Source organism: Aedes albopictus, chromosome 3 (genome assembly GCF_035046485.1).
Source record: "Aedes albopictus strain Foshan chromosome 3, AalbF5, whole genome shotgun sequence".
In the NCBI taxonomy this organism is placed as follows: Eukaryota; Metazoa; Arthropoda; class Insecta; order Diptera; family Culicidae; genus Aedes; species Aedes albopictus.
This window is the reverse complement of record NC_085138.1, coordinates 36,541,759-36,552,613: the sequence shown is the minus strand read 5'-3', so window position 1 is coordinate 36,552,613 and position 10,855 is coordinate 36,541,759.

Below are 10,855 nucleotides of genomic sequence, written 5' to 3'. Positions count from 1 at the left end.
GTATTTATGGCCTCAAGCAATCGGCGCGTTGCTGGAACCGGGCGCTTCATGCGGTTCTAGTGAAGATGGGTTTCCGGCAATGCCAGTCGGACTACTGCTTGTACACGCGCGGACATGGTCAGGACAAAGTGCTGTTATTGGTGTATGTCGACGATATGCTGGTGGGATGCCGCAGCCCGGCGATTATAGCGGAGGTGTACGAAGCTCTGGCGAAAGTGTTAGACGTGACAAATCTCGGAGCGGTGAAGTTCTTCCTGGGTTTCAACATTCGTTGTGAAAAAGGAATCTACAGTATGCAGCTAACCAGCTATATCGAGGCACTCGTCAAGCGTTTCGGACTCGACGATTGCAAAACTGCGAAGACGCCGATGGAGGCCGGCTATATGAAAGCGGATGTTCTTGGTCAACCTTTCGACGACACGACGCAGTACAGGAGTTTACTGGGTGCGCTCCTCTATGTGGCCGTTACAGCTCGTCCAGATGTGGCAGTCAGTGTCTCAATACTGGGCCGCAGAGTGAGTGCACCAACGGACATGGACTGGAAGGCAGCCAGGCGTATAGTCAAGTACCTCAAGGGAACAAAGGAGATGCGGCTAGTGTTCGGTCCCGGAGATGGCTGGAAGCTCACCGGCTACTCCGACGCGGACTGGGCCGGCGACCAGGAAAGTAGGCGATCAACAACAGGCTTCGTGTTTCTCTTCGGAAGCGGCTCCATTGTCTGGGCGAGCCGCAAGCAGTCCTGCGTCAGTCTTTCCTCAATGGAGGCTGAATATGTTGCCCTGAGCGATGCTTGCCAAGAGCTGATTTGGCTGCGGCGATTAATGACCGATCTGGGGGAGAAGCCTGACGGTCCGACGACTGTATACGACGACAATCAAAGCTGCCTCAGTTTCGTGCAGGCAGAGCGAACATCTAAACGTTCAAAGCACATTGACACCAGGCGGCACTTCATTAAGGATCAATGTGAACGAGGAGAAGTGAATCTCGAGTACCGCCCATCGGAAGAGATGACGGCGGACGCGCTAACCAAGCCTCTTGGAGGGACCAAGTTCCTGCAACTGCTGGGACAGTTTGGACTAGTTGATGGCTAAGGTCATCATTGAGGAGGAGTGTGGGATGCTGCACCGATGCACCTTAACCACACCATGGCCCATCCATCATACTAACAGTGGGCCGACGAACTTTGACAGTAGAAAACCAGAGCGGCAACTGCTGCAAAATAAATTCCGTTTCCGCTATTCATTGTAACGCGACTTTTCTAGTTATTAAACGTGCTAAAGAGTAGCTCTCGTTTTTATTCATTTTCTTCGTCCGATTGTTCCACGTTCCGGTTCTCGTGTCCGCTTCGGTGTCTGTGGTCGGTTCGTCCGCTGCGCTTCCTTTGCCCACACAAACACCACTTTGCCCGATGGGCCTAACCTGGTGAAATTTAGAACATTGGATCTACCTATCAATCCAATAGGGGATGATCACTAAGCACAATAGTCAATGAATATTTCTGCAGTAAAGTTAGAAAGAACAGCTATTTCGATAACAAAAGTTAGAAGAACAGCCTATAAATTGAAGGAAAAATTTCTAATCAATCTCTAAATCAAATTTCTAAATCAATTTCTAAATCAAACTCAATTGCCAATAAATACTACATTAGCACAACTTGAAAGAACAGCTTATAAACAAAAGAAGGAAAAATTTCCTAAGGATATGTTAGTGGCTGGAATGCATATGATTTCTATAACAGCACTACAACCACAGAGAACAGACGTCCAAGCTCATGTAGTGCTATTGTGTAAAGAATTGCAACGATTGTTTTGAAATAACTGGGAATGTGGCCATTACGCGGCGCTGTCAAATTTCGAATCGGGGTACAAATTTGCCGTTGTTTTACCTTTTGGCGCTAGTGTCACCAAGTGTGCACCCTAGTATAGTTCCACCAAGAGAATGTGGTGGTTTTACTTGGAAAACAAAAATTGAATTATTGTTCAACTTGTTCCTAATTGAAAATAAGGAAACTAATTATCAATGGGTTGCTTAAATTTTGTAGCTGGATTAATGAAATAATCATAAACATCTTGTTATTTGAGCAAGTACAGCTCAGAATCTGGATAGGAAAATTTAAAGGTGCGCTAGTGAAATATTTCTTTAGAAAACGCCATCATGGTGTCGAAACAAGTTTTTGAGTGAGAAAGTCACCGTCGATGTCGCTACTGAGCTTGTTTTTTCTTTACACAAGATTTTCAAGCAATTTTGTTCGAGCATGTTCGTCTGTTCTCTGTGATAGTAGTCACCATTGTGCACAACCACTACCAAATATTTTTTCGAATAATGTATTCCACTTCGATAAATTTGCCTTTAGATGCTATTCGCCATACAATATTTTTGCGATTTACTTTTAGCGACTTTTCGCGCATAGAAGCTAGCGCCACATTGGTCGATGCGGAGAGTAGGAAAACAGCCGATGTAGTTAATTCATTAATGCGATCTGCGACCGACCCCGTCATTACATACGGCAGCAGCCACAGCAACTACGAGTGCGTGCGCACTCGATCAGATAAGTTCTACTGATGAAAGAGTAGGGGGATTCACTTACCAGCGTAAACCGCTGATTAATTGTTATTCTGATTGAACGTCGTGAACACCAAAGCAATAGGGTGGCCCACATTTATATGAAAAACAAAAATTTCGAAAAATGCCAAGTCTTACCTGCTGAAGCAGTTGTTTTGGACTCCCAGAAGCTACGTTCAAAATTTAAGCAAAATCGATCAAGCCTAAGGGAACAAGCTTTAAGTTTGTATGGGAATACGTGGCCAAACGTATGCAGAAATCTAAAGTATTCGATTTTTTCGATTCACTAGGTGGCGCTGTTAGCGTTTCATAATTAAACCCTTTGGTATTCTTGTAGATGACTAGGGTAGCGAACCACTTGGGCAGCGGCCGGTATTTTGGGCACTCTTCGCTATAACTCATTCAATTCCAAACCAATCGACTTGAAATTTTGTACACGGCTAGACTGCCCTTCTAAGCATATCTGTTCCATGTTGTTTTGCATTCTTACCGTGTTTTTCACAGTAACAGAGCCATTGGAAGTTAATTTATTTTTTTTTTTCATTTTGCATCACAAATTAATATTCCACGATAACGTCAAGCATCTTTCTGACATTGATTTTTAGTTGTCACTTGAGTTAGAGCGGTGGGACAGTATGCGTAGAAAAACAACATGGTACAGATATGCTTAGAACGGCAGTAGATACTATACGTATCTCATAGCGATCCAAAAATTGTGTCAATTGGTTTAGAATTAGCTGAGTTATAGCAGAAAAGCACAGAGAACAGACGAACATGCTCGAACAAAATTGCTTGAAAATCTTGTGTAAAGAAAAAACAAGCTCAGTAGCGTCATCGACGGTGACTTTCCCACTCAAAAACTTGTTTCGACACCATGATGGCGTTTTCTAAAAAATATTTCACTAGCGCACCTTTAAATTTTCCTACCCAGATTCTGAGCTGTATTTGCACAAATAACAAGATGTTTATGATTATTTCAAAATCCAGCTACAAAATTTAAGCAACCCATTGATAATTAGTATCATTATTTTCAATTAGAAACAAGTTGAACAATATTTCAATTTTTGTTTTCCAAGTAAAACTACCACATTCTCTTGGTGGAACTATACTAGGGTGCACACTTGGTGACACTAGCGCCAAAAGGTAAAACAACGGCAAATTTGTACCCCGATTCGAAATTTGACAGCGCCGCGTAATGGCCACATTCCCAGTTATTTCAAAACAACCGTTGCAATGCTTTACACAATAGCACTACATGAGCTTGGACGTCTGTTCTCTGTGAGAAAAGTTCCCAAAATAGGACCCCTGCCGAGATAGTTCCACCACAGAGAACAGACGAACATGCTCGAACAAAATTGCTAGAAAGAAAAAACAAGCGCAGTAGCGACATCGACGGTGACTTTCCCACCTAAAAACTTCTTCCGACACCATGATGGCGCTAAATCACAGAGAACAGACGAACATGCTCGAACAAAATTGCTTGAAAATCTTGTGTAAAGAAAAATCAAGCGCAGTAGCGACATCGACGGTGACTTTCCCACCTAAAAACTCCTTCCGACACCATGATGGCGCTAAATTAAGAAATATTTCACTAGCGCACCTTTAAATTTTCCTACTAAGAGATTGAGCTGTATTTGCTCAAATAACGAGATGTGTATGATTATTTCACTAAGTCAGCAACAAAATTTGAGCAAACCATTGAAAATTAGTTTCACTACTTTCAATTAGAAATGAGAAGAACAAAAATACAATTATTATTTCCCTAGTAAATTCATACATTCTCTGGGTGGAACTATATTGGGGTGCACACTTGGTGACACTAGCGCCAAAATATAAAACATCGGAGAATTTGCACCACGATTCGAAATGTGACAGCGCCGCGTAATGGCCACATTGCCAGTTATTTCAAAACAATCGTTGCAATTCTTTACACAACTACACTTCATGAGCTCAGACGTCTGTTCTCTGTGGCTAAATTAAGAAATATTTCACTAGCGCACCTTTAAAAATTCCTACTCAGAGATTAAGCTGTATTTGCTCAAATAACAAGATGTGTATGATTATTTCACTAATTCAGGAACATAAATAGAACAAACCATTGAAAATTAGTTTCACCACTTTCAATTAGAAATGAGTTGAACAACATTACAACTATTATTTCCCTAGTAAATTCACACATTCTCTGAGTGGAACTATATTAGGGTGCACACTTGGTGACACTAGCGCCAAAAGGTAAAACATCGGCGAATTTGTACCGCGATTTGAAATGTGACAGCGCCGCGTAATGGCCACATTGCCAGTTATTTCAAAATAGCCGTTGCAGCACAGAGAACAGACGAACATGCTCGAACAAAATTGCTTGAAAATCTTGTGTAAAGAAAAATCAAGCGCAGTAGCGACATCGACGGTGACTTTCCCACCTAAAAACTCCTTCCGACACCATGATGGCGCTAAATTAAGAAATATTTCACTCGCGCACCTTTGAATATTCCTACTCAGAGATTAAGCTGCATTTGCTCAAATAACAAGATGTGTATGATTATTTCATTAATTCAGCAACGAAATTTGAGCAAACTATTGAAAATCAGTTTTACCACTTTCAATTAGAAATGAGTTAAACAACAATACAATTTTTATTTCCCTAGTAAATTCACACATTCTCTCGTTGGAACTATATTGGGGTGCACACTTGGTGACACTAGCGCCAAAAGATAAAACATCGGCGAATTTGCACCGCGATTCGAAATGTGACAGCGCCGCGTTATGGCCACATTGCCAGTTATTTCAAAACAACCGTTGCAATTCTTTACACAACTGCACTGCATGAACTAAGACGTCTGTTCTCTGTGGTTGCAGTTCTTTACACAACTGCACTTCATGAGCTTGGACGTCTGTTCTCTGTGGTTCCACTTCCCTATATCACAGAGAACAGACGAACTTGCTCGAACAAAATTGCTTGAAAATCTTGTGTAAAGAAAAAATAAGCTCAGTAGCGACATCGACGGTGACTTTCCCACCTAAAAACTCCTTCCGACATCATGATGGCGCTTAATTAAGAAATATTTCACTGGCGCACCTTTAAATATTCCTACTCAGAGGTTGCGCTGTATTTACTCAAATAACAAGATGTGTATGATTGTTTCACTAATTCAGCAGCACAATTTGAGTGAACCATTGAACATAAGTTTCACCACTTTGAATTAGAAATGAGTTGAACAACAATACAATTATTATTTCCCTACACGCTAAGAAAATGTTACTCTAAAATGAGTAAGATTCAGACAAAACTGAGCTAAACTGGAACAGCTCAAAAAATGAGTAAATTGCATTTCCAGCGATAGCGCTGGCTCAAGTTAGAAAATCCAACCAATTTAAGCCGTATAATATTCTTCACATCAGCAAGAATATTATACAGCTTAAACTGATGAGATTTTCACACTTGGGCCAGCGCTAGCGCTGGAAAAAAAAAATACTCAATTTTGAGTTGTCCCACTTTAGCTCAGTTTTGTGTGAATTTTCTGACCGTGTAGTAAATTTACACACTCTCTGGGTGGAACTATATTGGGGTGCACACTTTTTGACACTAGCGCCAAAAGGTAAAACATCGGAGAATTTGTACCGCGATTGGAAATGTGACAGCGCCGCGTAATGGCCACATTGCCAGTTATTTCAAAACAACCGTTGCAATTCTTCACACAACTGCACTTCATGAGCTTAGACGTCTGTTCTCTGTGCCTATATGCCAAACAACTTTGTCGAAGACCGCCGCAAAGTGATCGATTAGGATCACACCACAGAGAACAGACGAACATGGTCGAACAAAATTGCTTAAAAATCTTGTGTAAAGAAAAAATAAGCTCAGTAGCGACATCGACGATGACTGTCCCACCTAAAAACTCCTTCCGACACCACACGCACGGTCAGAAAATTCACTCATTTTCGAGCTAAAGTGGGACAACTCAAAATTGAGTAAATATTTTTTCCAGCGATAGCGCTGGCACAAGTGCGAAAATCTTATCAGTTTAAGTCGTATAATATTCTTGCTGATGTGAAGAATATTATACGGCCTAAATTGGTTGGATTTTTGCACTTGGGCCAGCGCTATCGCTGGAAATGCAATTTACTCATTTTTTGAGCTGTTCCAGTTTAGCTCAGTTTTGTGTGAATCTTACTCATTTTAGAGTAACATTTTCTTAGCGTGCGGTCAGAAAATTCATACAAAACTGAGCTAAAGTGGGACAACTCAAAATTGAGTAAATTTTTTTTCCAGCGCTAGCGCTGGTCCAAGTGCGAAAATCTCATCAGTCTCTCTCTTCTTGGCGTAACGTCCTCATTGGGACAAAGCCTGCTTCTCAGCTTAGTGTTCTATGAGCACTTCCACAGTTGTTAACTGAGAACTTCCTCTGCCAATGACCATTTTGCATGCGTATATCGTGTGGCAGGCACGAAGATACTTCTATGCCCAAGGAAGTCAAGGAAATTTCCTTTACGAAAAGATCCTGGACCGACCGGGAATCGAACCCGTCACCCTCAGCATGGTCATGCTGAATACCCGTGCGTTTACCGCCTCGGCTATATGGGCCCTTAAGAAGAATATTATACGGCTTAAACTGATGAGATTTTCGCACTTGTGCCAGCGCTATCGCTGAAAAAAAAATTTACTCAATTTTGAGTTGTCCCACTTTAGCCACAGAGAACAGACGAACATGTTCGAACAAAATTGCTTGAAAATCTTGTGTAAAGAAAAAAACAAGCTCAGTAGTGACATCGACGGTGACTTTCCCACCTAAAAACTCGTTCCGACATCATGATGGCGCTTACTAAAGAAATATTTCACTAGCGCACCTTTAAATTTTTCTACTCAGAGATTGTGCTGTATTTGCTCGAATAACAAGATATTTATAATTATTTCACTAATTCAACAACAAAATTTGAGACACCCATTGTTAATTGGTTTCACCACTTTCAATTAGAAATGAGTTGAACAACAACATAATTATTGTTTTCCTAGTGAAACCAACACATTGTCTCGGTGGAACTATATTGGGGTGCACATCTGGCAACACTAGCGCCAAAAGGTAAAACAACGGCAAATTTGTACCCCTATTAGAAATGTGACAGCGCCGCGTAATGGCCACATTCCCAGTTATTTCAAAACGACCGTTGCAATGCTTTACACAACCGCGCTGCATGAGCTTGGACGTCTGTTCTCTGTGCTTTAGCTCAGTTTTGTGTGAATTTTCTGACCGTGTGGGACAACTCAAAATTGAGTAAATTTTATTTCCAGCGATAGCGCTGGCCCAAGTGCGGAAATCTCATCAGTTTAAGCCGTATAATATTCTTGCTGATGTGAAGAATATTATACGGCTTAAACCAGTTGGATTTTTGCACCTGGGCCAGCGCTATCGCTAGAAATACAATTTACTCATTTTTTGAGCTGTTCCAGTTTAGCTCAGTTTTGTGTGAATGTTACTCATTTTAGAGTAACTTTTTCTTAGCGTGTAGAAAAAAAATTTACTCAATTTTGAGTTGTCCCACTTTAGCTCAGTTTTGTGTGAATTTTCTGACCGTGCGTGTAAGATTTTCGCACTTGGGCCAGCGCTACCGCTGGAAATGCGATTTACTCATTTTTTGTGTTGTCCCACATTAGCTCAGTTTTGTGTGAATTTTCTGACCGTGAAGTAAAACCACCACATTCTCTTGCACGCTAAGAAAATGTTACTCTAAAATGAGTAAGATTCACACAAAACTGAGCTAAACTGGAACAGCTCAAAAAATGAGTAAATTGCATTTCCATCGATAGCGCTGGCCCAAATGCAAAAATCCAACCAATTTAAGCCGTATAATATTCTTCACATCAGCAAGAATATTATACAGCTTAAACTGATGAGATTTTCGCACTTGGGCCAGCGCTAGCGCTGGAAAAAAAATTTACTCAATTTTGAGTTGTCCCACTTTAGCTCAGTTTTGTGTGAATTTTCTGACCGTGTGGTGGAACTATACACGGTCAGGAAATTCACACAAAACTGAGCTAAAGTGGGACAACTCAAAATTGAGTAAATTTTTTTTCCAGCGCTAGCGCTGGCCCAAGTGCAACAATCTCATCAGTTTAAGCTGTATAATATTCTTGCTGATGTGAAGAATATTATACGGCTTAAACCAGTTGGATTTTTGCACTTGGGCTAGCGCTATCGCTGGAAATGCAATTTACTCATTTTTTGAGCTGTTCCAGTTTAGCTCAGTTTTGTGTGAATCTTACTCATTTTAGAGTAACTTTTTCTTAGCGTGTAGGGTGCACACTTGGTGACACTAGCGCCAAAAGGTAAAACAACGGCAAATTTGTACCCCGATTCGAAATTTGACAGCGCCGCGTAATGGCCACATTCCCAGTTATTTCAAAACAACCGTTGCAATGCTTTACACAATAGCACTACATGAGCTTGGACGTCTGTTCTCTGTGCTGTGGGTGTGCGCCAAGCGGGTAGTCCATTGCAACGGTTGTTTTGAAATAACTGGCAATGTGACCATTACGCGGCGATGTCACATTTCGAATCGCGTTGCAAATTCTCCGATGTTTTATCTTTTGGCGCTAGTGTCGCCAAGTGTGCACCCCAATATTATTCCACCCAGAGAATGAGTAAATTTACTAGGGAAATAATAATTTTATTGTTGTTCAACTTATTTCTAATTGAAAGTAATGACAGTAATTTTCAATGGTTTGCGCAAATTTTGTTGCTAACTTAGTGAAATAATCATACACATCTTGTTATTTGAGCAAATACAGCTCAATCTCTGAGTAGGAACATTTAAAGATGCGCCAGTGAAATTTTTCTTAATTTAGCGCCATCATGGTGTCGGAAGGAGTTTTTAGGTGGGAAAGTCACCGTCGATGTCGCTACTGCGCATGTTTTTTCTTTACACAAGATTTTCAAGCAATTTTGTTCGAGCATGTTCGTCTGTTCTCTGTGACTTCGATAGTTATTGCGGAGATTCCACCTGTTTAGACTCCTGCGCGAAAATAAGTTGCGTGGATTTTTCTTGCGTGGGCACACAGATATAAAAACAGACCGCGTCCTGGTTAATATTTTACGTTGTGTTGTTAGGTACACATTCGGTGAAAGTTTTGCATTGTAAACAAATATTTATAACGCACATACGCTGTAAATGAGCCTAATCATTTATTTGCGTCGGAATCTATAAATCTTCACAACGGGCAATATTTTGCGCCCGTTTAAAAATTACCCTACTCCCGACCAGGGTTAGTTTTGACAGTTCGATAGTTACTTTTTGTTCGCAATGATTTGGCTGCGTACTTTATTTTGTTCCAAATAACTACACGTCTGTCAAATTTCAAATGGGCCGCCGTCGTAGTTATTTTGTAACTTTTCGATGGAAAATAACTATCGAAGTGTCAAATTTTAACTAAAAGTTAAACGAAGAAGCGAAATGGTTCACAGTCTCAGCAGCGCGAGACTCGGACGTAGTCACAGCACAGAGAACAGACGTCCAAGCTCATATAGTGCTATTGTGTAAAGCATTGCAACGGTTGTTTTGAAATAACTGGGAATGTGGCCATTACGCGGCGCTGTCAAATTTCGAATCGGGGTACAAATTTGCCGTTGTTTTACCTTTTGGCGCTAGTGTCACCAAGTGTGCACCCTACACGCTAAGAAAAAGTTACTCTAAAATGAGTAAGATTCACACAAAACTGAGCTAAACTGGAACAGCTCAAAAAATGAGTAAATTGCATTTCCAGCGATAGCGCTAGCCCAAGTGCAAAAATCCAACTGGTTTAAGCCGTATAATATTCTTCACATCAGCAAGAATATTATACAGCTTAAACTGATGAGATTTTCGCACTTGGGCCAGCGCTAGCGCTGGAAAAAAAATTTACTCAATTTTGAGTTGTCCCACTTTAGCTCAGTTTTGTGTGAATTTTCTGACCGTGTACACGCTAAGAAAATGTTACTCTAAAATGAGTAAGATTCACACAAAACTGAGCTAAACTGGAACAGCTCAAAAAATGAGTAAATTGCATTTCCATCGATAGCGCTGGCCCAAGTGCAAAAGTCCAACCAATTTAAGCCGTATAATATTCTTCACATCAGCAAGAATATTATACAGCTTAAACTGATAAGATTTTCGCACTTGAGCCAGCGCAAGCGCTGGAAAAAAAATTTACTCAATTTTCAGTTGTCCCACTTTAGCTCAGTTTTGTGTGAATTTTTTGACCGTGTAGTATAGTTCCACCAAGAGAATGTGGTGCACGCTAAGAAAATGTTACTCTAAAATG